The sequence below is a fragment of the Hemiscyllium ocellatum genome, unplaced genomic scaffold (assembly GCF_020745735.1).
Source record: "Hemiscyllium ocellatum isolate sHemOce1 unplaced genomic scaffold, sHemOce1.pat.X.cur. scaffold_556_pat_ctg1, whole genome shotgun sequence".
In the NCBI taxonomy this organism is placed as follows: Eukaryota; Metazoa; Chordata; class Chondrichthyes; order Orectolobiformes; family Hemiscylliidae; genus Hemiscyllium; species Hemiscyllium ocellatum.
In genome coordinates, this window is record NW_026869114.1 from 323,254 (window position 1) to 348,216 (window position 24,963).

Sequence of the window (24,963 nt, forward strand, 5' to 3'; positions counted from 1 at the left end):
TAAAGAGAGGATACAGCTTGAAGAGAGTTGATGAGTTGTGAAACAGCTCTTCACTATAGACCATCCCTGCAACCCAATCCCTCCAAGACAGCTACATCACCATCTACACCAGACCCCAGCAACATTGAAGATGCTGATCCTCAGGCACCATCTTTGCCACTGGGCAGATACTCCTCTATCACCGGCTCATTACCCCCTGTGCCAGACCATGCCAATGTCAGAGACATGTCTTGTACTGCTGGACCCACCTCACCGATGTTACCATGATGGCCTTCCACTATCCGCTTCATCATCACCAGTGCAGGACCCAATCATCAACAAGTCTCTAATCCTCAGGCATCACTCTCTGCTGCTGGCCCCTATCATATCCACGTTGCCTCTGCTGATGTAGCCGCTGCCAATTCCACGTACTGTGCTTACTCCGGAAAAGTAAGTAAGGACTCACTCTCCTCCGCACTGGGCTCAGCTTGAGCTCCAAACCATGGGGCTAGTTTGAGACCAGTAAGTTACAAAGAGAAAAGTGGGGGAGAAAATAAGAAAAAGGAAGCAAGTCAGATTGTACAAGCTCCAGCAGAGGAGACCTTGGGCCGGAAACACCGGAATAAAAGGATCCTTTTATTGGAGATGAAAGTTCATGGAGTAGCTCAGGAATATTTCCTTGGGTCCCAGCTATTCCCAAACATCTCAAACATTTGGTTGATGAAATCAATTGCAATATATCTCAGTCTGCTGTAGGAGAAATGCAGTGAGGAGATGGTCAGCCAAGATGAGAAAGTGGGAGGCTCACTGTGTTGAATAACCTACTCCTTTCCTGATGTTTCAGTGCAGTCTGTGGGAAAACACTGTAAATGTTGTCACAAGCTCTCAGATGTTTGGGAGGAGGTCTCTGCAGGGTCGACAGGATTGTGTTTCCCATTCCCTTTTCTGATACAGAGGCTGGTGCCGGCTGTTTTGTCCGGTTTTATCCTTTAAGGTCTCGGAGCAATTTGATACAATTGAGTATCTTGCTTGGCCGTTTAAGAGACCATTGAAGAGTTGATCACATGTCTGTGTGTCTGGAGTGACTTTTAGGCCAGACCAGGAAAGCACGGGAGATTCAATTCCTGAAAGTACATTGGGGAAGCAAATTGGTGTTTAAAATCGACATTGGCTTCACGGTCACTGTTACTTACACCAGATTTTAACATTTTATTAATTGCTTTTAAATTCCATCAGCTGCCAGAGCATTTGCCTGGTCTGGATTAGTAATCCAGTGACATTTCCACAACAGCACCAGCTCCACATGAGGACCTATCGGAAACCACACTGAGCAGGTAATTTTTGTGCTGCTTCACAGCGCTGTCAAAAAGAACTCCCACCCATCTGACTGTCGTAATGGAGTTGAGGGGATGATATTGGTCATACTGTAATTATTTTCCTCTTAAGGGACTTGTCATAGTAATTTTCCACATTGCCAGATAGATGTCAGAATTAGAAATGGAATGAAACAGCTTCCCCAGGGACAGGGTTTGTTGTATATTGCCTATGTCGTATCTACTGTGTTCAGATGTTTCTTCATGTCACATAGAGCGAATCAAATTGTTTGAAAACTGTCATCTGTGATTCTGTGGGCACACTGACGAGGTGAGTTGAATCATAAACTCAACACTTCTGGCTGAGTATGGTGTAGATACGAATCCTTGTCTATTGCCCTGATGTGCAGAGCTGTTCCATTATTTAGGATGGGGACATGTGTATGACACTCTTCTGCAGTGAGTTGATTAATCCATTTATGACTGGGTGTGGCAGGACTGCTGAGTTTCGATCTGATCTGTTAGTCTGGGATCATTGCGCCCTCTATATAAGATGTTAGTTCTGCTGTTTGGAATATAACCAGTCAAGTGTGGGATCTATAACGGGTTGTCATCAGTTTTAGGTACACATGGTTCTGACCCGGCATGTTTACCCACACTCGCCACTGAACCATAGATCAGCTTGATGGTAATGGTAGACTGAGGGATTATCTGGTGCAAAAAGTTACAGATTATAGTTTTACATAATTCTGCTTCTGCTGTTGCTGTGGTCTACAGCACCACATGGAATACACGGTTTGAGCTGCAATATCTCTAATACAGTTCTGCTGCCTGTTCCCCAGTTCACACCGAGACTCATTCACCCATCAGCCATGTGCTCAGTGACCTACTCTGGTTTCTGATGTGGTACACGTCCAATTTTATATTCTCATTCCACTGAGTGTCTCTCCATGGTGTCACACTTACAGTTTGTCTCATTCCTCAACACACTTTAATATATTCATCTGGATCCTTTCCCTTCCAGTATGTGCGACCTTCTGTGTTTAGAGTGAATACGTCTCCCTCTGTTTCTCTGCCTGACTAAGAGTAAGTGCTCTGTAGTGTCAGTGATGCCAGCCTCATGTAGTTTCAGAACCAATGAATTTTTACATCTTGTGTAATCTTTCACTTCCCGGTATATGGTGCTCCAGGTTGGACAGGGGGTTTGAGCAACATTGACACACATCTTTGAAACGTGTTGAAAAACAGAAATTGCTGGGGAGTTTAAGCAGGTCTTGCAGCATTTGTGGAGTGAGAGTAGAGTTAATCATTGGTTCCAGTGATCATTCTTCAAGGCTCGCAGATTCTTTTTTTGTTCTGGTTTCAGATTTCCGGTATCAACAGCTATTTGCTTTATTGAAAATGTGTTTTGTTCATTTCTGGAGAAACAAAGCAGATCTGCAGCATCTACAGTGACAGAGAAACAGAGTTAGCGTTTCAAGTCCAGTGTGACACTTCTTCAGAACTGAAAAGGATTGGAAAAAGGGCTTTTCAATCTCTTGCCAGTGGTAGAGGAGGGGTGACAGAACAGACGGTGTGGTGGCGCAATGTCACTGACATATGGACTTTTGTTTGTGGTAAAAGAGAATCAAATGTAAAATGAGTATATATCAGATTGTGAAGAGTGGAGCCGGTTTCCTTAATTGAGTGCAAGACAAAAGATTCACAAACAGGGCAAATTCATTGGGAGACCAGGAGAAGGAATGTATGAAGATTTGAGAACAGCCATAATGGCATCAGGCTGTGAAATTATGGAATTGAATATTAACTCCTACAGGCTGTAACGTACCAAAGTCTAATGTGAGATGTAACTCGAGCTGGGTTGTGCTTCACTGGAACATTGCAGCAGCCCAGGACCGAAATGTTAGCATGAGAGCAAGGTAGGTTATTCAAATGGGAAACAATGAGAGAGTCAGGGCTCTTCCTACAGAAAGAGTGGGAGTGTTCCTCAATGCAGTCTCTGTTGTTCTCCCCAGTGTAAATGAGACTGCATTGTGAGTAGGGAAATGACAGGAGATTGGATTGAAAGAGTACAAGTGAAATGCTGCTTCACCTGGAAGGTGTGTGTTGGGTTGTTAAAAAATGTGGAACGAGTCAGTAATCTTTTCAAATGTCCCAATGTATTTCTTCTTATATGTAGACTACATTGTTCCACAACTTGGAGACAGTAAGTACTACAGGTGCGAGATGCCACAGTTATTAAACTTGGAGCTGGATAAACACAGCAGACCAGACAGAATCAGAGGAGCAAAAAGGCAATATTTTGATCTTGGACGTTTTGTCAGGACTGGCGAGGGGGAGGGGAGCCCAGAAATGGAGTGATTGGATACAGAAGGATGAAGGGTAGGTATGATGGTCGTAAATACATGCAGGTATGAGCTTACTGTGATTGGTCAGTGGGAAGGGTGGAGCGGATATGTGAGTGATAAGATGTACAGGTGGGTCTGGTCAGGGAGAAAGGACATGGAGGAATTTTGACGCTGCTGCAGTCAATATTGAGGCCCTTGGGATATCACCTCCAAAGGTAAAACCTCAGGTGGTGTTCCTCTGACAGTGGACAGGCTAAGGATGGGCATGTCCCCGGACGAGTTGGAGGGGAATTAAAATGGAAGGTAACTGGAAAGTCGGGTTGGTTGTTGCATGCAGGGCACTGGTGCTCCATATAGAACCTGATCCTGCCCCACCAAGCACGTCTCCAACTCCCGATGTGGTCTCATCTCGATCAGGGAGACCAAAGGGAGACTCGGGAACATATTCATGGAGCATCTGCTCTCTGCACGCTTTAACAAACCCAACATTCCAGTTGCCATCCATTTCAATTACTCCCCCCCCCCACCCCCAGCTCATCCGGCCACAGGTCCATCCTTAGCCTCCTCCACTGTCAGAGTGAGGCCAAACAGAAACTAGGGAACACAACCTGATCTTTCAGCTGGAGAGCTTACAGTTCACTGGTCTCAATATTTACTTCACTGGCTTCGAAATCTCTCCACCCACAGCCTTATTTCATGTTCCCCTTCCCTGACCTGACCTAAGCTGTCCATCTTCCTATTCGCATATCCACTGAACCCTTCCCACTACTTGCATCCCCATCGTCATCCCACCTATCATTCCCTCAGCCCCACGCCCCTCCCACTATTTTCTTCCCGGCTCCCCTTCCCCCAGCCCAATCCTGATGAAGTCTTTCAGCCTGAAACGTTGACATTCCTGTTCCTAGGATACTGTCTGACCTGCTGTGCTTTTTCAGTTTCATATGTGTTGCTATATCCGCAGCAACAGATTTTATTGTGCTTTTTATACATTTTTTAAATCTGTTTACTGACAAGTTTACCTTAACATTCTCACTACAGGGTCAAGGAAACAGTCTCTTTGTCACTAATGCTCCTGTCTGCTTCGAAATGATTTCCTTTGTTTTAACCGTACTTTCAAATCTGCTGTTCACAATAGCACTGTAACTGTAACTATTGTTTTGCTGTAGCTTAATCACACCACGTCCAATATACTTCAGAACTTCCTTGTTCTTATTCTCCACGCATCTATTCATACACGTAAGGATCCATTAATTCTTTCTATACAAAGTTTCAACTAGCCTGGCCATTTGTAATTTCCTGTCTCCTGTGTCCCTCTCTCCTTAAACAGGATGGTTACATTTACCAATCCTCCCTCACTCCGAAATTACCTGAAAAATCTCCAGTAGTGCCTCCATAATCACCTTCGGCATCCCTTTAGAACTACGGAGTGTTGTCCAATTGGTCTCGCTGATTCATTCAACTTCACCTTCCCCAGCTCGTTCTCCTTACTGGTGGTCACTATACTCACCTCTACCCGCTGACTGTCTCGAAGTTCTGACATTTTGCTGTTGTCTTCCACTGTAAAGACTGTTGCAATGTATTCAATTCCTCTGCCATTCTGTTGCTTCCCATAACTATTTAAGCTTCATTTTCCAACATTCCTTTGTTTGTTCTTTACTCCCTGTCTTCCTTGTTATATATCTAAAACTCTCTTTCAATGTTCTTTTACACGATTAACAAGCGTAATATCATATTTCACCCTCTCCTCCCATTTGCTGTTATTAGATATCCGTGCTGGAATTTATAGGCTTTCTAATCGTTTAGATTCCCAATAATCTTCACCACATTGCGCGCATTTTCTTTTACTTTTATGCTGGCCCAGAGTTCGTTGTCACGCATGGCTGCCTTGTCTTCCACTGAATATCTTTCTTCTTACTTGGGATGAATTTCTGATGTGCTGCTGAATTATCTCCAGAAGCTCCTGTCATTGCTGTTTCACCGTATTGCCGTGCTCAGCTTCCCTTCCAATTAACTCTAGCCAACGCCTCCCTCCTGTCTTTTTAGTTACATTACTCAATTATAAGCCATCTGATCCAAAAGTGAGCAATAGATGTAAACTGAAGGAGGGAGGTTTGAGACATGGGACACGAAGAACACTTGGAGGATTCATTAACTAGATGGAAAGACAGAGAGAGAGAGAGAGAGAGAGAGAATATAGACGTGGAGATGTAAAAATAGGGAAGTCGACATGATTGATAGAAATAGATGTGCTTCCGTATTTGGTTTGACAATTCCTGTGTGCTGTGGTCCTTTGTACAGTGTATGTGCAACAGATTAATAAGTTGAAATCCTGAATTTGATGCCAGAACCTTTATCTCCATTAATATGACAAGCACCACCTGTTGACAGAACCCAGTATATGTTTCCTGGTAGAAAATGGATTAACTGAAACAAGTTGGAACACCAGAAGCAGGAATGTACAACATCCATCCCGATAAGAATGAAAGATTAGATCAGGGAATGCCAGAAAGGGGCAGGAGCCAGACGGTACATTGAGAGAAGGGGAACATAACATCTCAGCTGAAGATTAAATAAGATACGTATATTTTATAAATTTTGTACATCACATGCATCATGTTTGTTAAGTATATCTCTCTTGTTCATTCTGAATATATTGCAGACATATGAACAATCGTATCTATCTACACACACACACACACACACACACACACACACACGCACACACACACACACACACACACACGCACACACACACACACACACACACCAACCATAGTTTAGCCATTCCATTTCAAATGATTCTGTTTTGTTTACATTGTCACTTGCCATTCCTTCTTCTGAATATATTCTGTTCCTTTCGCTGCAATTTTTTTTTATTCTGTCCATCAAGAAGACATTGGGGACTGGTGGGGATGTCACTTTACTCCTCATCAGTCTCCACAGCCACTGTCTTCTATTCCTTTCTGTTTCTTAACCCATGAAAAATACATACTATGTCTGACCCTTGAATCCCAATAAACTGGTCAATTTTCAACAGAACACTTATTTTTGCGCTAAGGCTACAAAAAATCTCGAAAAGAAAAGGCATACAAATTGTGCAATAAGATGTTTTCATCTTTATAAACAGATTATAGAATTGCATTATGTAAACGATAAACAATTAACTGGTAAGAGCTGTGAGAGTAAAATCCAGGGAAATCTGTATTTCTTGTGTATGTTCAGGGCAGTTGTGCCCAGAAGCAGTTTTATATTGGAAGTTGTTGTGGTGCAGAAAACTTCAATGTAGTAACAACATCTCGATTGACGCTGTGTAATGATGGCTATTCAGGCAGGTTACTACCCCATCCTCGCTATTGTTGGTGTTCCTGGTGAGTCTATCTCTGCCCATTTACTAATTCTCTAACCCATTGTGAATGTTCTCGTTTTCACTGTAGTGTATATTTGGCAAAGATCCAAACTATTGTCTTCGCTTCATAATCTCCATTTCTATGCCATGAATTTCATATCCCTCGCTTACAAACATCTGAGGAGAAACGAAAGTGATCATAACCACGATTACCCCATTTTATCATGAACTGATTTATATCTCAATATTCCGTCTACAACAAAACTTGTCCACTCCCAACTTCACAATTTCCACAGTCTTCACTTCTGCCTCAACACTATTTCTTAATAACCCATCATCCACACCTTTCCAGTTACAATTCTCTTCTGACAACTCTTCTCGTTACACATATTTTGATCACAAACCTTTTCTCACCTCGACCTGGACCTATGCCAGGTGTAAAGTGTGAAGTCAGTTTGATTCTAAAATGAGTTTCAGCATAACCTGTAAACTCATACAAGGATGAGGACTATGCTGTCATTGACCAGGAAGTGACAGTTTCATTGAATTGTCTTGATTCTTGAATTTTCTGAGGGGAAGTGGGTGTCACGTTCATCATCTCCCAGTTGCAGTGCTCCGATGTATTCACACAGTGACGGAATACATCTCTGCCTCCTGCTGAGGGTAATAACTTCGCCCTGTGTCCACAATGGAAGGTACCAAAAATCAACTAGAAATATTATGGGACAGACTGACTGGTGAAAATAAGAACATGTGCATGATTAGAATTAATAAAGTGGACTTACTCAAAAACTAATTGAATTGAAGTTTGGCAAGTTACTGCACCAAATGAGCTCCATCCCAAAGTTTTCAGGGAAGTGGCAATACAGCTAGTGAAAGTGATGTAGAGTCATACAGAACAGAAACAGACCCTTTGGTCCAATCAGTCCATGCTGACTATTCCAATTCCAAACTAACTTAGTACCACCTGCCCGCGCTTGGCCAATATCTGTCCAAACCTTTCCTATGTACTGATCCAAATGTCTTTTAAACGTTGTCATGACAAGAAATAAGTATTGATTACCCTTCAAAATTCTTTAGACTCTGGAAATTCTCGTTCCTGCAGACTGGAAAGCAGTTATTCTAATCCTAAATATTTAAAACCGGAATGGAAGGGAAACGAAAAAAAAAGTAGGTACCTTGATGTCAGGACTGAGGAAAATATTAGAACGTTTTATGAGAAATTTTATAATTAGATATTTGGGAAATCATGGTGTGACTTGGCAGAGTCAGCTTAGATTTAGAAACTGGAAATTACCTTTGAGAAACCTGTGGAGTTTGTGTTAGTTGATGCATCCACAAAAGAGAACCAGTGGGAGTGGTGTATTTGAATTTGCAGAATAATTTTTACATTGTTGCTAACAAGTGAACAAAGGCAGTTAGAGTATATTGATAAGTTGCAGACGGGGTGATCTGGATATACCACATGGATTGAGAATTGGTCAATGGAAACAATACAGAGTTTCTTGCACTTTTATGGACTGAAGGCAGTTACTCATGGGATATCACAAGTTTCAGTGTTTGAACCACAACAGTTTGCAAGGCATAGAAATTATTTGGATGTAAGAAATAAACAGCATGCATTTCATTTTGTGTTGATTAAATGGTACAAGGTTGAGAAGTGTTGTTTTTAAAAAGGACCTGAATGTCCTTGATCATGAGTCACCAAAAATCGCACCTCCAAGGGCGTTAAGTATTGAACACCTTGTACAGTATGCCGTCCTTCATTGTAATATGATTCAAGTGCATAAGTAAAGCCGTCTTCCTGTATTTGTAGGGCCTTGAGGAGAGAGTATTTGGGGCACTGTGAAGAGGTATGATCTCCTTTGTAAGGCACGATCTCATTAACACAGACACAGCTCCAACAAGTATCAGCAGTCTAATCCATGAGATGATGACACCATGAGGAGATGGTGATGGAACTGGGTATTTAATCTGTCATGGTAGGAGACAAATAGGGATGATTATGTTGAAACTTGAGGGTTAGCAAAGATCGCATATTTCTAAAAGAGACACTGTTAGGGTGAGAAATAATTAATATATTAGATTTATTGTCACATGTGCCTAAGTCCAGTGAAAGCTTTATTTGCGAGCAGTACAGATAGATGACAGTAAGCATGGACACACAGATCGTAGGGTGAAAAATAAACTTGGACAGAGCAAGGCGTGCAGGTTACAATACGCAGGACATTCAAACAAACACGATCAACATGAACAAGATCATCATTATTTGGAGTTACAGAGTCCATTCCTCAGTCTAATGTAGTATCCCTAATACTCTATGTACCTGAATTAAGTCTCCCTAGATTAATGTGCCGCTGGGATGAGGTCCTACAAGAAAGGCTGTGGAAGGCCAATCACAGAGTACCTTAAAATAGGAATTGATAGGTTTCTGAAGAATATCTTAACAAAGTTTATCAGACAAAAATTGTAATATTTTCTGAAAATATGTCAATGGCAAAATTAAGAGAAAAAAATGTGCAGCTTTCCTACAGTTTGATACCAGATAATTGAGGACCGGGAAATAGCAGAACAATGGATCAAATGCTTCAGTTATGCCTTCACAGAGGAAAACAAAACAAGAAATAAAACTTCCTAGCAATACGAGGGAACTTTAGTCAAAAAGGGAATAGAATGAAATTATCAACTAAACAGTTTGGAGAAAGTATCGGACTGAAAATAATGGGTATTGACAAAGTCAAGAGAGATTTATGAAATGGGAATCATATTTGAGAAAGTGGCTTTTAGCAAAATTATGTAGAAGCTATCAATGCAGTACGAGTGGAATTTCAGAAAGAGTTTTGATAAAGCCCCAAGTCGATTGTTCAAATTCGAATCCTGTGGGAATGGGGCGAATACATGGTAGTTTTCGAAGGGCAGGAAACAGTGAGTAGGAATAAAACAATGGTTTTATTTAAATGGTAGGCTAGGAGGATATAGCAAGGATCGTGGCTTGGGCGCCAGCTATTGCCAATACTCATCATATATTTGGTTGAGTGTCTCAAATGCAATATTCCCAAGTTTGCTGACAGCACGAAACAATGTCAGCTTGTGAGTGGGTGAGAAGGATGTAAAAAAGTTCCAAGGTGACTGCGACAAGTGAAATGACTGAACAAATACCTGACAGATGGAGAGCAATGGGAGAGATATGATGTTGTGTACTTTGATGGCAACAATAGAATGGCAGCCTATCAGTTGTAAAGGGAGTGGTTGAAAAATGTTGCTGTATAAAGCACCTTAAGCTGCATTTTTGTTTATTTCTGTGCAGCCCTCTGAGTCCATGTAAGGCAGTGAGTTCTGAATCCAGGAGTCAATACTGGGAATGGCATTGGCACGCTAGCCAGTGTATATAGACCCTGCAAGTGGGGAGCTGTAACATTGAAAGGAATCTGGATCTCACTGTACACCAGTCACTGAAAACAATATTGTTGTGGGATTTGAGTACAGGAGTAAGAGTATCTTACTGCAGCTGTACAGAGCCTTAGTGAGACACCATCTCGAACATTCTGCAGCATTGTGTGTAGTTTTGGTTTCTGTTCCTAATAGAGGACAAACCTGACATTGAGGGAGAGCAGTAAAGGATGACCAGACTGATCTCTGGGATGACAGACTTGTTGTGGGATCTGAGTTCACGGGGACTGGACTTGTGTTCCATGCGGTTTAGGAAAATGAGTGGAGATCTCAGTGAAGTATATAACACTCTGATTGGGCGAGACAGATTGGAAGCAGGGATGGTAATTCTCCTGGCTCGGATGTCTAAAGCAAGGGGCCACAGTATCAGGTACAGACAGGCCACTTTGCATTGAGATGAGAATAAATGTCTGCACTCTGAGACTGGCGAACCAGGGGTACTCTCTCCCAGATCAGGCTGTGGAAGTCATGGCGCTGAATATAAATAAGGATTTCTGGAAACTAAAGGGATAGGGACAGAGCAGGAGTACAGTGTGAAGATAGAAGATCAGCTATCAGTCCAGGTTGTTCTCCAATAACGTGGTAGCTGTGTTTCTGTGCAACACCGTGTTGTCGAAAATCGTGCAATATTAAAAATGGGTCTATGGTAAAAAGAGGGTAAGAGGCGAAGCCCGAAAACTTTAAGTAAAAAACAAAAATTAAATTTGGTCTAACGCACACACTAGCACAGTCTAAATAAATCTTTAAATCACATGCTGTAATGGAACAGTGCTGAAATGTAACACTTTCTCATTACGGTCACTCACTGAGCACTGGACCTTTCACCAGAAAGCACGTGGGGTTTGACTGACCACGTGATGCCGATGGGGAATTCCAGGTGTCCTCAAGATTCTCTCCACAGTTTGGAATAAAGTTCTTTCGAAATGTGGTCTACAATTTCCAGTTTCAGGCTCAGTTTCAAGTCTTCATGAGCACATTGCATTCCTGTTTTAGTTGAACACATTGTTTGTACATTTTGCTGAGAGAAGATGCTGAGGCAGAGTTTTGCTGTTCATCTGCTTCCCGGCAAGGAATCGCGTCACAGTGAATGCGAATTCACTTTACAGAAAAAGATACACGAATCACATTGCAGCCAAATTGTATTTAATCAACACGCGTTATCGGAGAACTGCCTGTATATTGAATGGAGGAGTAAAACTGATGGGCCGAAGGCACTACAGAAGTTCTATTTTTATATTTCACAATGTTTAAACATACTAAGGGATATGAATATTTTATGGGGAAAACGGCACTGAGGAGATGTTCGGCCATTAACGAGCACAGGGAAAGCTCAATGTGTTGCATGACCTACTCCTGTCACAATGTTTCTGTGCAGTCTGTGGGAAAGCTCTGCAAATATTGTCACAAGCTCTCAGCTGTTAGGAAGGAGATCTCTGCAGGCTAGATGGGATTGTGTTTCCCATTCCCTTTTCTAATAACGAGGCTGGGGCCTGGTGTTCGTTATAGGTTCATCCTTTAAGACCTTAGAGCAGTTTGATATAATTAAGTGTCTTGCTTGGCCGATTGAGAGACCATTGAAGAGTGTATCACACGTCTGTGTGTCTGGAGTCACTTTTAGGCCAGACCAGGAAAGCATGGGAGATTCACTTCCTGAAAGTACATTGGGGAAGGAGATCGATATTTACAATTGATATTGCACACAAAATCACTATTACTGACACCACATTTTAGATCTTGACATTTTATTAATTGTTTTTAATTTCCACCAGCTGCCAGAGCATTAGCCTGGTCTGGATTAGTAATCCAGTGACATTTCCACAACAGCACCATCTCCACATGGGGACCTGTCGGAAACCACACTGAGCAGATTATTTCTGTGCTGCTTGACAACTCTGTCAAAAAGAACTCCCACCAAATTAACTGTCGTGATGGGACTGAAGGAATAGTAAATAGTCAGATTGCAGTTATCCTCCTCTTAGCGGATTGGACATAGTTGAGGAATTTTCCACATTGCCAGGGAGATGTCAGAGTTGGAGCTGGAATGACAGAGCTTCTCCAGGGACAGGACTTGTTGTGCAGCACAAGTCTTCAGTCCTATTGTAGGGATAGGGTCAGGGCCCATTGACTATGTCGTATCTATTGTGTTCAGCTGTTTTTTCATCTCACGTGCAGTGAATCGAATTGGTTTGTGACTGCCCTCTGTGATTCTGTGGGCATCATGGCGAGGGTGAGGTGGATAATCGACTCAACGCTTCTGGCTGAGGATGATGCAGATGCTGCATCTTTTACACTGACGTACAGGGCTGTTCCATTATTTAGGATGCGGATATTTGTGGAGTCCTCCCTTCCAGTAAGTTATTTAATGGTCCATCGACTTTTATGCATGGATTTGACAGGCCGACAGAGGTTAAATCTGATTTGTTGATCTTGGGATCATTTCTCCCTCTGCATCAGATGTTAGTCCTGCTGTTCATAGTGTAACCAGTCAAGTCTGTTCGCATTAATGGGATGTCATCAGGAATAGGTCCATGTGATTCCGACCCTGGCATGTTCACACTCATCACTGAACCATGGATGGTGATGGTGGACTGATGGATTATCCTGAGGAAAAAGTTACAGATTGTCATTGAAAACAATTCTGCTTCTCCTGCTGCTGTGATCTACAGCATCAGATGATAACCCAGTTTAAGCCTCAATATTTACAATTCAATTCTACTGACTGTTTCCCATTTCACACGGAGACCAATTCACCCATCAGCCCTGTATGCAGTGACCTACTTTGGTTTCTGATGTGGAAATACTTCCATTTTCATATTCTCATTCTGCTGGAAGTCTTTCCTTGGTGCCACGCCTCCAAATTGTTGCATAAACTCAATCCATTTAAGGCACTAATCCGAATCTTCTCCTTTCCAAAGTGCCATGTTCTGTGTTCGAAGTGAATGTGTTTCCCTCTGTTTTTCTCCATGACCATGATGCAGAGCTCTGTAGTGTCAGTGATGCCAAACTTATGCAATTTCAGAATCAACGAACTTCTGCACCATGCGTTCAGTTCCCAGTGTACGGCGCTCCATGGTGGACAAGATGTTTGGGCATCTTTGACATACATCATTGGAAATTGTTCAAAAACAGAAATTGCTGAAGAAATTTCTAAAGATGTTGCAGCATTTTCTGGAGTGAATGCTGAGTTAAACTTTCAGGTCCAGTGAACCTTCTATAAAGCTCCCAGTATCTCCACATTTTTATACTCGTATTTCCAGTATCCATAGTCATTTGTTTAATTGAAAATTTGTTCTGTGCTTATTCATTTCTGGAGAAACTCAGCAGGTCTGTCAGCATCTGCAGAGACATAGAAACAGAGTTAGCGCTTCCAGTCCAGTGTGACACTTCTTCAAAACTGAATACAATTGCAAAATGGTCTTTTAATCCCTTGCAGAAGAGGGGGATGGGTTGCAGGGAAAAGAGAGTGTAACAAAAGATAAACGAGCTTTTAGCAGTGTGAATGAGAAGATTCTGTAAAACGGGTTTAAATTAAGTTGTGAATGGGGGAAAGGTGTTCTCTCTATTGATTGCAAGATAAAGAAGACACAACCACACCCGGTCATAGGGAGGCCAGGAGGGAGAATGTTGACTATGAGGTATTATATAGGTCTGGCCGCAGATACATTTTCACTATAGTGTTCATCACACCCTTCAGACAAAGAAATTCAGATGCTTGACTTCTTACTGGCACTAGTAAGCGTTTCATGCCGCCTCAGTATTGTAACATGGAGAAAAACAAATAACAGTATGAAGTTTGGGCTGAGTATTAGTTATCTGTCATGTTGAAGATAGTTCCAAATTTGAAGTGCTTATCTTTAAATGCTTGTTCTTGAAGTTAGTATCAGATAGAGTGTAGAAGGTTGCAGGCTGACATTGTAGAAATTTATAAAATCATGAGAGGAATGGATAGGGTGAATAGCCAAGATCTTTTCCACGGGCTGGGGGAGTTCAGGCATAGAGGGAATGGGTTTAAGGTGTAAGAGGGAAGATTTAAAAGGGACGAAGGGACAACGTTTCTACACAAAGTGTGGTGTGTGTATGGAATGGGTTGCCAGAGGAAGAATGGTAGATGTGTATACAGCTGCAACACTTAAAACTCATTTGGACAAACATATGACTGGGAAAAACTTGGAGGCATATGGGCCAAATGAAAGCAGATGGGACTCGTATAGTTTGGAAAACTTGCCCAGCATGGACATTTAGAAAAGCTTCACACAGAGTCAGTGTGGGTTTGTGAACGGGAAATTATATTTTGCCCTGTAAATTCATGTAAAGTATTTCTGGAGATGCCTGAAAATGTAACAAGCGGACTTGATAAAGGGGATCTGGTAGACACGAGGCTTTCCAGAGCTTTTACACAAGGTATTACAAAATAAATTTTCTTACACAAAACGGAAGTCCTAGGACGTCGGATCTTGTATTAACATGGGTTGATAACTGGTTAACACAGAAATCGAAGAGTCAGGATTAATGGATCTTTATGATAAAGGAATCTGCTGGAGGACCACAAATATCAGTCCAATGGCATCAGTTATTTACACTCTATACTGACAGCCTGAAGGAGGGAGCTGAGTGCAATATACATCCGAGTTTGTGGATGACACTGAGAATCAAAAGGCAGGTTGTTATTTAATGGAGAGGACTTCCAGAAAAGGAGCAGTACAAAGAGATTGGAGTATTCCTGTGTATGAAACAAAAATTCAACATGTTGATACAGCAAGTAACTAGTTTGGTACATTAGGCAGCTTCCTGGGATGAAAGGATTTCGTTATTGAGAATCTCTAAAATGGTGAGGCAATCATCCATTGGGGTTTAAATGAATGAGAAGTGATACTGCTGAAACATACAAGACACAGAAGGGGCTTGAGAAGGTAGATGTTGAGAAGCTGTCTCCATTCCTGGGCAGACTGTCGCACTCGAGGATATAGATACCGAATCAGGAGTATTGATTTCAACCTGAAATGCAAACCGATGTCTTCTCTCCGAAGGTATTGAATGGCTGGAATTCCCTGACCCAGAGAGGTATGGAGGGATACAAGGCGTCGGCAAGAAAGTGGAGCTGAGCCCTGGATTAGATCAGCCATGTTTTTATTAAATTACAGGGCTAGCTTGAGAGGCCGATTGACCTACTCCTGTTCCTATTTATTAATTTCACATGCTGTGCTTTTGGAAAGTAATGGGTTATTTTCCTGGAAATCGTGTTGTAAAATGTTGCATTCAGGGAGAGCAGAGGATTTGTTGTTTTAACCCTGGGTGGGGTATGGGGGGGTGTATTCCCAGCATATCTGGGGCTGCAATGTGTCCCACATTTGGAGCAGACGTTACACAGAGGGGAAGCCTGAAAACAGGGATTGGGTGGTGGTGGGGGCACTTTCTGGCCCAGCCTACATTTTCCAAGTACATTTCCACAACTGCACCTAACCATGGGAGTGGCCTCGATCTGCCCCTGTGTAGCAGTTCCGAAGGGCTGAATGGAACATCAGAACACAGGGATGAGAGACACGAGGGGGCCATTCAGCCCTTTGGCACTACTCCACCAGTAAGTAAGGTCGTGGCACATCTCATTGTGGTCCCAGTTGCGCTTTGCTCTCCATGCACCATTATCCCTGAGTCACCTGTCTGTAGAAAATCAGACAAAGCCAGCTTCGGTATAATATAAATATCTGGCCATCCCAAACTTCTGGGAAAGAGAATTCCCACTGGAATGAAATATCACTTTATGAATTTCTCCTAATTCATGCTCTGAATGAGGATGGAGGGTGTCACTGTTTCCTTTTCTCGTCCCACTCCTCCACTGCTCACAACACATTTTAAATGTCACCAGGTTGGTGATCTGGCTGATGATAAAGTTCTCAGACTGGGTGAGGTTCAGTGATAGGAACAAGTCAGGGAGATTTCTTTAGTCAGCCACACGTAACTAATATAACTAACGGATGCACCACATGGTGGATCTGTGGTTAGCACTGTTACCTCCCATCGCTATGGAGTTAGGTTCAATTCCAACCTCGGACAACCCTCCATGTGGATTTTGAGCATTCTCCCCATGTCTGTGTGGGTTTCCTCCCAAAGTCCAAAGATATGCAGCTTAGAGTGGATTAGCCATGCTAAATTGCCCATAGTGCCCAGGGATGTGTACGTTAGGTAGGTTAGTGATGGGAAATGCAGGGGGGATAGAGTATGGGGGGGGGCAGTCCAGGGGGAATACAGTTCCGAGGGTCAATGTGGACATGATAGATGGAATGTCCTGCTTCCACAGTGTAGAGATTCTATAAAAATGACAAGAAGTTTGGATTATACAAACATCCAGTGGGTATCTATCTGATCCACTCTCCTCTCGGCTTTGTATTTTTCAATAACATCACCTTTCATTCCAAGAGTAACCTGTTAAAGCCTTCATAATATAAGACCCTCTTCCCTGGAATACATGAAGTGAAGCATCTCCGAACTGCTTCCAAATTAATTATATCCTTTCTCAGGTAAGGAGACAAAAATAATCTCACACTCACTTGAGGTTGATTTTTGTTTTCTCTATGGTGAGCGTATTTGGAACTCACTTCCCAGCAGAGCATTGGAGGCAGAGATATTGAATATTTTTGAGGCACAGACAGAAGGTTCATAAGCAACAACAGAGTCAATGATTATCGAGGAATGGGCAGCAATTCGTCAGTGTAGGGGAAAATGTAGACAGTGGTGCAAAATCACACTGCTCCAGAACATCCAGGAATTTAATGCAAACCGAAATGATAATATCGATAAAATGTTAAAGGGAAATCCAAGATGGCGGCAATCCAGAAGGTCTTCTTTGTTGGGCTCTGCATCACAGCACGGACAAAGTGGTTCCCGAACCTACTCTATTCCAGCAATTTACTTAAAATTCAACCCTAAAAGGGTGATAGAATCTTTACTAATCCCGTTTTATCAAGTGGAAATGACAGAATTTGGAAAAGGATGAGTAAGTCGTAACACACGGTGCACCCGTCAGAAGCATCGAGCATACCTGAGGCGATATCTGCAACCCACTCTGCTCGTTCCCTGGACCCAGTTACTCACCAGGTCTTGGTCACTGAGTTCATCAAGTTACGTAAAATGATCGAAGGCATGATTAAAGAAAAGTTCAGCCGCGGCTAGAACCACGACCACTCTCAGATGCGCTCCAAAAACTTGAGAAGCAACTTGACAGCTTTGGAAACAAAATGGACGATGTCAAGCGCCAAACTGCATGAGAGAGTCTGTGATCAATTCCTCACAAGAGAGGATCCTCATCGTTGAAAAACAGGTCCGTATCTTTACTGAACATGATGACGACATTGAGAACAGGGGCAGGATGAAGAATGTTCACATCGTCGGTCTGCTGGCCCAGACAGCAGGTGGTCAGCCAGTCAGTATTTTTCGAGAACTGGCTGCAGTGATTCCTTCACTTCGAAACTGAAGAGACACGGATGAAGACTGAGACAGTTCATGGGGTTACGGTGCACAGGTCAGGCTCAGACCAGCGTTCTCACCCTGTCCTCGTGTGGTTACATAGGTATGGGGATAAACAAAGACTAATGGAAGCTTCCAGAACCCAGGGGAAAGATCCAATGGCTTTAATTCACGGGCTCCAGGATTATGTCCTTTTGGGATTTTCAGTGGCGGTGATTCTGAAAACAAATCATTTGATGATATAGAACATAGAACATTACAGCGCAGCACAGGCCCTTCGGCCCTCGATGTTGCGCCGACCTGTCATACCAATCTGAGCCCATCTAACCTACACCATTCCATGTACGTCCATATGCCTGTCCAATGACGATTTAAATGCACTTAAAGATAGCGAATCTACTATCTTTGCAGGCAAAACATTCCATACCCTTACTCCTCTCTGAGTAAAAACACTACCTCTGACATCTGTCCTATATCTATCACCCCTCAATTTAAAGTTATGCCCCCTCATGATCACCGTCATCATTCTTGGACAAAGGCTTACCCTATCTCAACCTCTGTTTATCTTATATGTCGTTATTAAGTCACCTCTCAACCTTCTGCTCTCTAACGAAAACAGCCTCAAGTCCCTCAGCCTTTTCTCGTAAGACCTTCCTTCCAAACCTGGCAATATCCTTGTAAATCTCCTCTGCACCCTTTCCAAAGCTTCCACATCCTTCTTATAATGTGGTGACCAGAAATGTATCCAATACTCCTTTGCGGCCGCCTAGATTTTTGTACAGCTGTAGCATAACTTCATGGTTCCGGAACTTGATCCCTCTATTAATAAAAGCTAAAATACTGTATGCCTTCTTAACAACCCTGTCAACCTCGTTGGCAACTTTCAAGGATCTGTGTACCTGGACACCAGAATCTCTCTGCTCATCGACACTACCAAAAATCTTACCATTCGCCCAGTACTTTGCATTCCTGTTACTCCGATCAAGGTGAATCACCACACACTTGTCCGCATTAAACTCCATTTGCCACCTCACAGCCCAGCTCTGCAGCTTATCTATGTCTCTCTGTAACCTCCAACATTTTTTCTCACTATCCACAACTCCTCCGACCTTAGTGTTTGCAAATTTACTAACCCAAGTTCTACGCCCTCATCCAGGTCGTTTATAAAAATGATGAACAGCAGTGGACCCAACACCGACCCTTGTGGTAAACCACTACTAACTGGACTCCAGGATGAACATTTCCCATCAACCATGACCCACTGACTTCTTTCAGCAAGCTAATTACGGATCCAAACTGCTATATCTCCCACAATCCCATTACTCCAAATTTGTACAATAGCCTACTATGGGGAACCTTATCGAACGTCGTGCTGAAATCCATATACACCACATAATCCGGTTTATTCTAATCTACCTGTTTGGTCACCTTCTCAAAGAACGCAATAAAGTTTGTGAGGCACGACCTCCCCTTCACAAAACCGTGCTGACTATCCCTAATCAATTTATTCTTTTCTAGATTATTATAAATCCTATTCCTTACAACCTTTCCCAACACTTTACCAACAACTGAAGTAAGGCTCACTGATCTATAAGTATGAGGATTGTCTCTACTCCCCTTCTTGAAGAAGGGAACCACATTTCCCATTCTCCAGTCTTGTGGCACTATTCCTGTGGACAATGACGATTTAAAGATCATTGCTAAAGGCTCGGCAATCTCCTCCCTCGCTTCCCAGAGGAACCTAGGATAAATCCCATCCGGCCCAGGGGACTTATCCACTTTCACACTCTGCAGTATTTCTAATATCTCCTCCTTGTGAACCTCAAACACACCTGGTCTGGTAGCCTATATCTCAGTATTCTCCTCGACAAGATTGTTATTTTCTTGAGTGAATATTGTTGAAAAAATATTCATTTAGTGCTTCCCCTATCTCCTCTGACTCAACACACCACTTTCCACTCCTATCCTTGATAGGCCCTATTCTTACTCTCGTCATTCTTTTATTTCTTAAATACCTACAGAAAGCCTTAGGGTTTACCCTGATCCTATCCGCCAACAACTTCCCATGTCTCCTCCTGGCTCTTCTATGCTCTCCCTTTAGGTCTTTCCTGGCTACCTTGTAACTCTCAAGTGCTCTAACTGAGCCTTCACATCTCTAACATAAGCCTTCTTCTTCCTCTTGACCAGAGATTCCATTTGCTTCACAAACCACGGCTTCACACTCTACAACTTCCTCCCTGCCTGACAGGTACATACTTATCTAGGACACACGGTAGCTTTTCCTTGAATAAGCTTCACATTTCTAATGTGCCTATCCCCTTCAGTAACCTTCTCGCTTCTATGCTTCCTAAATCATGCCTAATCGCATCGCAATTGCTTTTCCCTAGCTGTAACTCTTGCCCATTTTTATACATCTATCCCTTGCTATCACTAAAGAAAATATAGCAGAAATTGTGATCGCTATCACAAAAGTGCTCACCTACTTCCAAAACTAACACCTATCAAGAGAAGAGTAAGGGAACTCGGGAATCAGTATTCCCTCTGGTACCCAACGGTTCTCCGGATTGCATTTAATGGATCCATGAACTCGTCTGACTGTGCAGAGAAAGCGAAAACTTTGTGGATATTTTAAATTCCCCGATCGATTTTGTTCAGTTTTTTGGTTTTTTTATATGTTTAATGTTGAGAGCTTGTCAGTTGTAATAGTTTTAGATTGTGTAGTTTTTAAGCTCGATGAGACTTTGTTTATTAATCAGTAATTCGAGTTATTCCTCTCTCGAGTTCAAATGTTGCTACAGTTGTTGTGGATAATGATATGCTTAAATGGTGTACCTGGAACATTAAGGGGAGCCACTGGCCACTCAAGAGGAAAGATTTACTTTCTAGTCTTAAAAATAGAGAGGGTGGATGTTTTCTATTGCAGGAAATGCAGCTTGATGACAAGGAACATTTGACGTTACAACAGGGCGGGTTTGAATGTGTTTTTTTTTGCGTCTTTTAATACTAGGAGTACTGGATAAGAAGAATCTTCCATTTAAATTACTAGATTGTATTTGACACTCACGGGAGGATCATAATACCCCACGCCTTGAACTATGGTAAGTAATCCAATATTTTAAATGGTATTTGCGACCCACACCCCACCCCAGGCGCACACTCTAAAAATCCTGGTAGATGCATTTTCCAAATGCAGTTATCTTGCATCATGGCACGTTATCGTAGAAGGAGATTTCAACTGTCTTATGGACTCCACGGTGGGCAGAATGTCCAAATGTTCCCTCAATATCCTCGTTATAATGTTAGTAATTGGAAGATTTGTGTGCAGAACTAGAGCTGGTGGATGTCTGGAGGCACATCTACCTCACAAGTAGGGATTTTATTTTCTTTTTTATCCCACTGAACTGCCACACGAGGGTTTATATCTTCCCCATCCCTGCAACAATCTTAGATTAGGTGGCATACTGCACAATTGGGAATATTACCATTTCTGATCATACTTATTGATTAAGGTAAAGGGCAATATAACAGATTCGAGACACCAGCGAACGTATCCCTTTATTCTGAAAGCTAGTTAGTTCATTGAGTATTCATTAGCCATTAATTCAGATTCAAGCAGTAACCCATCTATTCTATGGGAAATTGCTAAGGCATATGCCAAGGGAATAATTATTCCTGAGGATGCAGCAGAATGGGGAGCAGGAACGCTGGTTTGAGGCACAGCTGAGGGCAGCCGAGAGGGCATACTGTGATAGACCATCAGTGTCTAAGCTGCAGTAGATCACAATGGTTCAGTCTACAGTGAATTCCACGCTCACACAGACAGCCAAGAAGGAACTTACTTTTGCAAAACAAAGGCTGTTTGAACATGATGATAAGCCAGGCAAGTATTTAGCCTGGAAAACGACCGCCCCTCTCAAGCCATTACTTCAATTAGGGAAGGTACTGGGATAATTACCATCAATTTTAAAAAAAGTCTCCTGTTCGAAGCATTTCAGACTTGCAATAATGAGGATAGATGGATTAAGATGGAGTCATTTTTCAAGAACCTGGGTTTTCCAGGAGTAACCCCTGAATAAGTGTTGTGCCTCAATGCACCATTGTCAGTGCAGGAGGGTGTGAAGCAGCTTCAGAAAGTAAAGCCATTCGTTCCTGACAGATTTCCTAGTGAATTTTATAAATAATTTGTAAACCTATTGTCAGGGCTGATGTTTGACATGTTCTGTCACTCATGCAGTCACAAACCCCTCCCGCCATCCTTAAGAGAGGCTCATATCTCTCTGATGTTGAAGAAAGGAAGACCCTGGAGGATTGTGCTTCTTACACACCAATCTCACTTTTAAATGTTGGTCTCAAAATCCTCTCTGAGACATTTGCATGACGGCTGGAATCTTTGCTGTGTTTCGTTGCCAAAGAGGACCAAGCAGGTTAAATAAAGGGCTGCAGATCTTCCGACATGTAAAGAGTTTAATCAATATGATCTAGAGTATCACCAACAATCTATCCAGGAATTATTAATCCCATTTGATGAGAGCAAGCATTTGATTGAGTTTAGTGGCCGATCTCTTCTGTACATTAGAACGGTTTGCTCTACGTAAAGTTTTTATCAGGTTGGTGAGGGTCCTTTACCGTGATCCTCTGGCTGCGGTTCTCACTAATGGTGTGCCAAACAGTAATATTAACATTTCTCCAGGCAGCCAACAAGATTGACACCTTTCACCATTATTGTTTACATTGGGGATTGAGCCACTGGCGGAGGCCATCCGTAGGGATGCCATCATATCTGCCCCAGAAGTGGAATAGAAGTAAGATTACATTGCATGCAGATGAGGGTCTTATGTTTTTTTGTCAAATTCCGCAATTTCGGTAGTCCATCTGATGCAATGCATTAATTCACTTGTTGCCTTTCTGGACGATAAGATTAATTTTACCAAGTTGGCGGCCATGCCTATGGGAGGTCTGAGGGAAATACCTGATAATGAGCGCAAATCCTGGTTTCCTTTTAAATGGTCACGGGGGTGGATTCCCTATTTCAGTATATTCATTACATCTGTCTTTGATCATTTATTTAATGTGAACTATGTCCATTTGTTTGACAAAATTAAACAAGACCTTCAAAGATGGAGGCATTTCCAATATCCTGGCTAGGTCGGATAGCTGTTATTAAAATGAATGTCCTTCCTCATTTCCTACACCCAATGCGAATGCTTTCTTTGATATTTCCCAAACAGATGACGCATGTGGGTGGCTAGGTGGCACAGTGGTTAACACTGCTGCCTCACAGTGCCAATGACCCGGGTTCACTTCCTGGCTCAGGCGACTGACTGCGTGGAGTTTGCACATTTTCCTCCGTGCCTGCGTGGGTTTCCTCCCACACTCTAAGGATGCACAGGTCAGGTGAGTTGGCCATGCTAAATTGCCCATAGTGTTGGATGAAAGGGTAAATGTAGGAGAATGGGTCAGGGTGAATGGCGTGTCGGTGTGGACTTGTTGAGCCAAAGGGCCTGTTTCCACACTGTAAGTAATTTAATCTAACATGTTTTTTTAGGAAAAGAATGACTGGTTTAGCTCTTTTATTTGGCACTAGAAGCGATTCTTTATCGAGCTAACAAAATTGTAACTGCCCCACAGACTGTGGGGAGTTGATTTCCCCGACTAAAAGCAATCAATAAAGTTTTTTCTCATCCTATTTGAGTGCCTGGGCCACTGAGGTCTCGGCATCAATATGGCTAGACGTTGAGCTCTCCCAGACAAAGTGAACCCTTATTAGTCTGTTGTTATTAGATAAAATGACAACGTTTGTGGAGTATTGTAATAAACTAATGATGATCTAACAATGCGTCAGATCGAGGGCAATCCAGCCAAAACCATGTTTCTTACCCCATAATTGGTATACCGCATTGCCAACCGGGGATAATGGATTCCAGGTTTAAACTGTGGGCAGGCAGAGGGGTACATTGCTTGGGTGATTTAGAATTATTAGAATCCCTACAGTATGGAAACAGGTCCTTGGACCCCACAAGTCCACTTCCAACCTCTGAAGTGTAACTCCCCCAGACCCATTTCCCTACCATGCTATATTTACCCTGATTAATTCCCCAACTTACAGATCCTGGAACACTATGAGCGATTTAGCAATGGCCAATTCATCTAACCTGCACATCATTGTGACTGTGGAAGGAAACCTACGCAGTCACAGTTGACAATATACTAACTCCACACAGTCAGTCACCCAGGGCTGGAACCAAACCCGTCACCCTGGTACAGTGAGTCAGCAGTGCAAACCACTGAGCCACCACGTGTTACTTGAGGGAGAAACAATGATATCATTTGATCGAATAACTCGTGAGTATGGACTTGCTAGTGGAGACTTCTTCTGTTTTTTTTTCAGATTAGAGATTTGATTAAAAAATTACTTTTAACAGACTCTTACAGATCTGATAGAGAGAATAGGATATTTATTGTAAAGAATACCCTCTCTGTCAGTACCCTTTATCATTAGTTGGAGAGTGTCCCGTCAGACAAGACTGTGCAGCTTCATGACGTCTGTGCGAGAGAGTTGGGGGTTTAGATCTCTTCGGAGACATGGGAGGATATTTGTGAAAATGCTCAAAGGATTTTGATCTATAATAGGCCCCATTCCATGCAGTTGAAAATTCTTCATAGGGTCTATCTGACACCAGATTTTCTCTCAAAATTCAAAGTGGGATTATCTTCAGCATGTCCTAAATGCAGAATGACTACAGGCACTCTTACTTATTGCATGTGGCCCTGCTGCAAGCTTCATATATATTGGAGCACTGTGTTCGGTGTGGTAGAGTGGGTCTCGGGGACCGAATTGGAGATGGACCCGGTTTCTCTTTTCCTGGGCCTGCCCAGAGTATCTTACGCAGATGCACATTGGAAAAAAAAATATATCCTTACTTTCTGTGCTAGGAATAATATTCTGTTGTGTTGATTGCCTGAAAACTCCCCGGGGCTGTTGGGTCTTTGTAAGATCATCATGGAGAATATCCGTTTGGACTTTCTCACCAGAATGGAGCACCAAAAACAGAGATTATTATAATTC